We start from the raw sequence: 4,662 nt of genomic DNA, 5'->3' as shown, positions 1-4,662 counted from the left end.
GGCACCTGCGTGTCCCATACAGGGATAAATCCCTCTCCGAAAGCATCGGCAGGGCGTGAAGGACGCCCTTTTCCGCTGCCCTCAGCCGGGCTCAGCTTCTCGCCCATCTGCCGTAGCCTCTGGGCTGCGGGCCCTGGCGGACGCTGCCCCCGTTTCGGCTCTTTTCGCTAACTTATTATACCCACAGCTGCTTGATTGGATTTATTTCTGCACCCCGTTTGTGTCCAGGGGGTGGATTTGTTCCAGTCTGCGCTGTGCCGCATCCCAGAGGGTCCCGAGCACAGCTCCCGAAAGTTCTCATCCCTCCCGCTCAGCCTGGCAGCAGCCCCCGAGAGTTCCTTACGGGGGGAGTGCGCCCATCAGGACCAGGAGGGGCTGCAGCAGGGCCGTGCGCTTCTCCCGGAGGGAAGAGCATCCCTAGAGGAGGTGGAGACCCCCCCGAGAATCGAGCCCCGGAGCTGGAGCCCCATCTTGTCTCCCCGCCTTTTCTCCCCCTTTCCCAGCGCTCACTGTGCCAGAAGCAAACGCAAGCTGACAGCGCTCGGCTATTCCGCTGAAATATTTATATGTTCCCGCCTGGAAGTGCGGCAGCAGGATCCCAGACGTCCGAGGACTGTCGCACACACACGCAAACCCGCCCCACCCAAGCCAGCCTGTAAGGTCCAGGCAGCCCTGGATATTCCCACCCGGAGGCTTCCAGCCCTACTGAGCCCCCGAGGTGGTCCCGGGGAGGGTGGCCAGACCGCAGCAGATGTGTCCGCAAGCTCCCCGTCCTCAGCCTGCCCCTCCCGCGGGCAGGTGGGACCTGTCCGTCCCTCCCCGATGGGCAGCATGGTGGCAGGGTTAGCTCCCTCCCTTAAACGCAGCCGGGCCCGGGTGCAGGCGCTCCGCAGGCTGTGGGTACGGGGCGATGCTGGGCAGCCGGGCAGTGCCAGCAGCCTGGGGCAGAGTCACCCTGGGCAGTGTCACCCTGGGCAGTGTCACCTGGGACTGTCCCCAGCCACCGCAGGGCAGCAGCAGGGGCTGGGTAAAGGCAGAGCCGGTTTAGGGGCAGGAGCAGGGGCTGGAGTAGGGAGAAGACCCTGGAGGGACGGGGACAGGAGCAGGGACGGAGTAGGGGGAAGAGCAGGAATTGGGACGGGAGGAGCAGGTACAGGAGCTGCGGCAGGGGCGGTGTGAGGGAGAGGGCAGCAGAGGGGCTGGGGCAGGAGCAGCGGCCAGAAGAGGAGTTGGCAGGGGAGGAGCAGGTTTAGAGACTGGAACGGGGGCAAGGAGCGGGTCTGGGACGGGAAGGGACGGGGCAGGGGCAGGAAGTCGGGGGGCCGGGCACAGCCGGGGGGTGGCGGGCAGGGCTGGGCTCTCACGCTCGGCTCCGGCCGCCACCGCCCCTGAGTCCGCCCTGCAGCTCCCCCGCCCTGCCCCAGCCGCCCCTCCGGCCGGCCGGCCGTCTGGACACAGGTAGGGCTTTGCCTTCTCTGGGGAGCGTGTTCTGGGCGCGGGGGACCCGGGACGGCGCTCCCGGTCCCGCAGGGACACCCCGCACCTGGAGCGGGGATGGAGGGTGGGTGTGGTGGCGGCAGCGTCGGGGCGAGGCGGCTCCGGGTGCGGCATCGCTCCGGGGAGCGGAGAGCTCAGCCAGCGAGCCTGTCCCCGCGTCCCCCTCCGTCCTCAGGACGTGCCCCCGTGTGCTGCCACCTTCCCGGCTGGCGGCTCTGGCCAGGCTCTGGGAGTCGTCGGTGCCTGGCTTCCAGCCTTGGGAGCCTCCCGGACTCGCTGAAACAATCCCAAAGTGCTGTCCCCGCTTGGGCATAAGTGGGGGGGTCTTCAAGGGGAGCGGCTTTTAAACACCTGCCCCCCGCCGCTCGCCACCGCAGGGAGAAATGTGCGTGGGGATGGGTGACGGCGGGGATGCTGCATGGCTTTGGGTGGGAACACCCCGAGGGGTCCCACAGTGTGTTTCTGAGCCCTGGCTGCTGCTTTTTGGGTGTCAGCACCCATGGGGTCTCACGAGTATCAGGCTGGTGGTCATTTATGAGCCCGTGCTCCAGGTGTGGAGCACATCAAGCGGTGCAAATGCAGCCTCAGCATCAGTACTGGGGGGGACTAAAGGGGTCCCAGGCCTCCAGACTTCCCCTGTGGCTGGGTAGATATCCCCTGGGAACCCATTTCCACAGGCAGGACTTTTCTGTCCTTCCTCCAAAAACAGAATCATCATAGAATCACAGAATGTTTTGGGTTGGAAGGGACCTTAGAGACCATCTAATTTTACCTCCTGCCACAGGCAGGGCTGCCACCCACTCGGTCACTGAGCTGGTTCTTCAGCATGTGCCTCAAGGGAGCAGTGGTTGCCCTGCACTGGGGTTGCTCTCCACTGGAGCCACTACCTCTCAGGAGGGGTCAGTTTATTCAGCTCTGGTTCCCCAGGTGGTGTTTATTGCCCACCTCCTTTCAGCAGGTCCTCCTGGGGTCTGGGTGTGTGCAGCATCCTCTGGCATGCTGCGCTGCAGAGCATTCCCATCCCATGCAAATGCTGCATGGCCCCCCAGGAATCACTGCATCGCTGCAGGGATTTCCCCAGTCCTGCAGGCAGCCAGGGCAGATGGGGCCGTGGTGCCCCTGGTGCTGGGGGTGTGGGGGAATGCCTGCTGCTGTGACTTGGATCAGGTGTTCCAGGCTTTCTAGGCCTGGACGGTTCATGCTGCCCATCCTTAGGAGAGCAGAGGGCATGGGTGCATCCTGAGGGATGCGGTAGAAGGGAGCAGACGGTCCTGGTGGGAGGTACTGGATGCTGCACCCAGGGTCTGGGGTGGGCTGGCAGGGGCACAGGAGTGCCCCAGGGTGGAGTGGATGCTCAGCAGACCCCACTGCAGACTGTGAGGAAACAAACTGGAGATGGAGAGCCCTGCAGAAGGTGAAGAAGCCACTCAAAATCTCCGTGACCCAATCCATGCTTTCAAGGAGCATTTCCATAGCAAGGCCTGGGGGAGGATGGAAGGGGGAAGTCCCTGTCTGAGCTCACTTTAGATACCCTGGGCAGGTTCATGCAGATTCCAAAACACTGCCAGACTGCTGGAGTGGGTCAAGCCATGCTTGGGTCCATGGGGCTGTGGCAGGAGGCTCCAGCCCAGGTTGGTGGGTACTGATATAGCCTCCAGATATAACCTCCTTTTTCCTCCTCCTTTTGATGGCCTCAGGAGAGGCTGGGCTTGTTTTGCAGCAAGGCTGCAGAGCTGCAGCCACTCCTGGGTGGACCTCTCACTCCCAGCCCTGGGCAAGGAGCATCGTCCTCCATCCTTTTGCCCTGTCCTAGCTCAGTGATGCTCTTGACCACTGCCAGGACCATGATTTGAGGCTCCCACCTTTCCATGTTGCAGGAATAGGTCCATTGTCATCAGGTTGGCAGGAAAGCTGGGTGCTTTCCTGCCTGCAGGGAAGAAAACCTCGTTAAACACAGAAATTCTCACCTGTCCCCAGGTGGCTGTTTCCTGTCAAGGAGGGAATATGGGATTCTCTGGCAGGCTAGTTCCCCCTATTTTGGGGAAGGCCCATCGAGTTTTGGCACACCAAACAGTCAGGATCCCATCTGAGCTACAGATGGATGGTGGGTTCCTAAATGAAACAAGGACTCGGGAGTGTAGGGATGAAGAGCCGTGCCCCCAAAACAATTAAATAAAGAGCACTAAATTTTCCACCTTATTTTTTTGAGTTGTGTTTTCCCTTTGGTGGACCCCAAACTTTTGTTTGCTGGGCAAGCTTTGTGGAAGAGAAATGTCGTTCCCCATTTGGGGGGTGCTGTGTTTCCATCCCCATTTGGTTTGGCAGCAGCCCATCACAGGGGTCTCATGTCATGTTCCCCTCCCTGCCCTTGCCAGGGTAGTGTTGGCATCTTGTCCACCAGCCTGGTGGGTGCATAGTGGGAAAACCCAACACTGAGCAGAGGAGGAGGAAGGATCTGCATGGGAGGGCAGCCAGACAGCTTCTGCCAGGAAAGGGTTAATCCTGGAGCTCCAGCTCTGGTATCCTATTGCTGGCTACTTTGGGTAAAAGCTTTTTTGGCTCTGTTTCAAGGGCATCAGGCTGGAGGATGACTCATGCATCCCTGCCACCAAGGAGCAAACCCTCTTGTCCCTACTTTCCCAGCACAGGGTGATGGTTTCCTGAAAATCCAAGTGCCCCAGAGGCCTCTGATCATGCCTTAGAGGACTCTGGTCTGCTGAGCTGGGAAAAGCTGCACCTGCTTGTCCTGAGAGAATTCTGGTGGTGACATCTCTGGTGTGGGTTCAAATGCTTGTGTGGGTGTCCCCAGGACAGGGAGCTGCTGTGGGGGGCACACTGGAGGATGTTTTTGCCTCATAACTGACTCATATCCCTTTGTTCCACAGGGAAGGAGCCATCCATCCAGCTGCAGCTCCACCCTCCTAGCGCTGCCAGATGAGCCCCCACGTTGTTGTTGTGCTGCACCTGCAACCCGCTCCAGAGGTGAGGAGGCAGGAATGGCCCCACTGCAGGCCTGGGGCTGTCCAGGGGACCTTGGGGTGATGGTGGCATGTTCCCCCTGGCACAGGTCAAGCAGGCTGGTGGCCATTCCAGGCTGGACACTGCTCTGGGAGTGGGGTCACAACCATGGACACGGGGACGTCATCACTGTAGGCACCACCATGA

At 61.0% G+C, this 4,662-nt stretch overlaps 1 protein-coding gene across 50 annotated transcripts in view; it reads left to right on the top strand.

Moving 5' to 3' along the window:
- Window positions 1–1,310: 1,310 nt before the first annotated feature.
- PCBP3 (poly(rC) binding protein 3) overlaps window positions 1,311–4,662 on the top strand; it is a 55,059-nt gene continuing 51,707 nt past the window's right edge. For all 50 annotated transcript variants that reach the window (XR_015289377.1, XR_015289375.1, XM_023930525.2 and 47 more), the window contains exons 1-2: window positions 1,311–1,458; window positions 4,383–4,479. The gene's annotated coding sequence lies outside the window, so the exon portion shown is untranslated. The remainder of the gene's footprint in view (window positions 1,459–4,382; window positions 4,480–4,662) is intronic.

This window comes from Cyanistes caeruleus, chromosome 7 (assembly GCF_971803275.1).
Source record: "Cyanistes caeruleus chromosome 7, bCyaCae1.hap1.1, whole genome shotgun sequence".
Taxonomy (NCBI): Eukaryota; Metazoa; Chordata; class Aves; order Passeriformes; family Paridae; genus Cyanistes; species Cyanistes caeruleus.
Note: the sequence above shows the minus strand (reverse complement) of the source record. Positions and strands in the feature narration are given on the sequence as shown.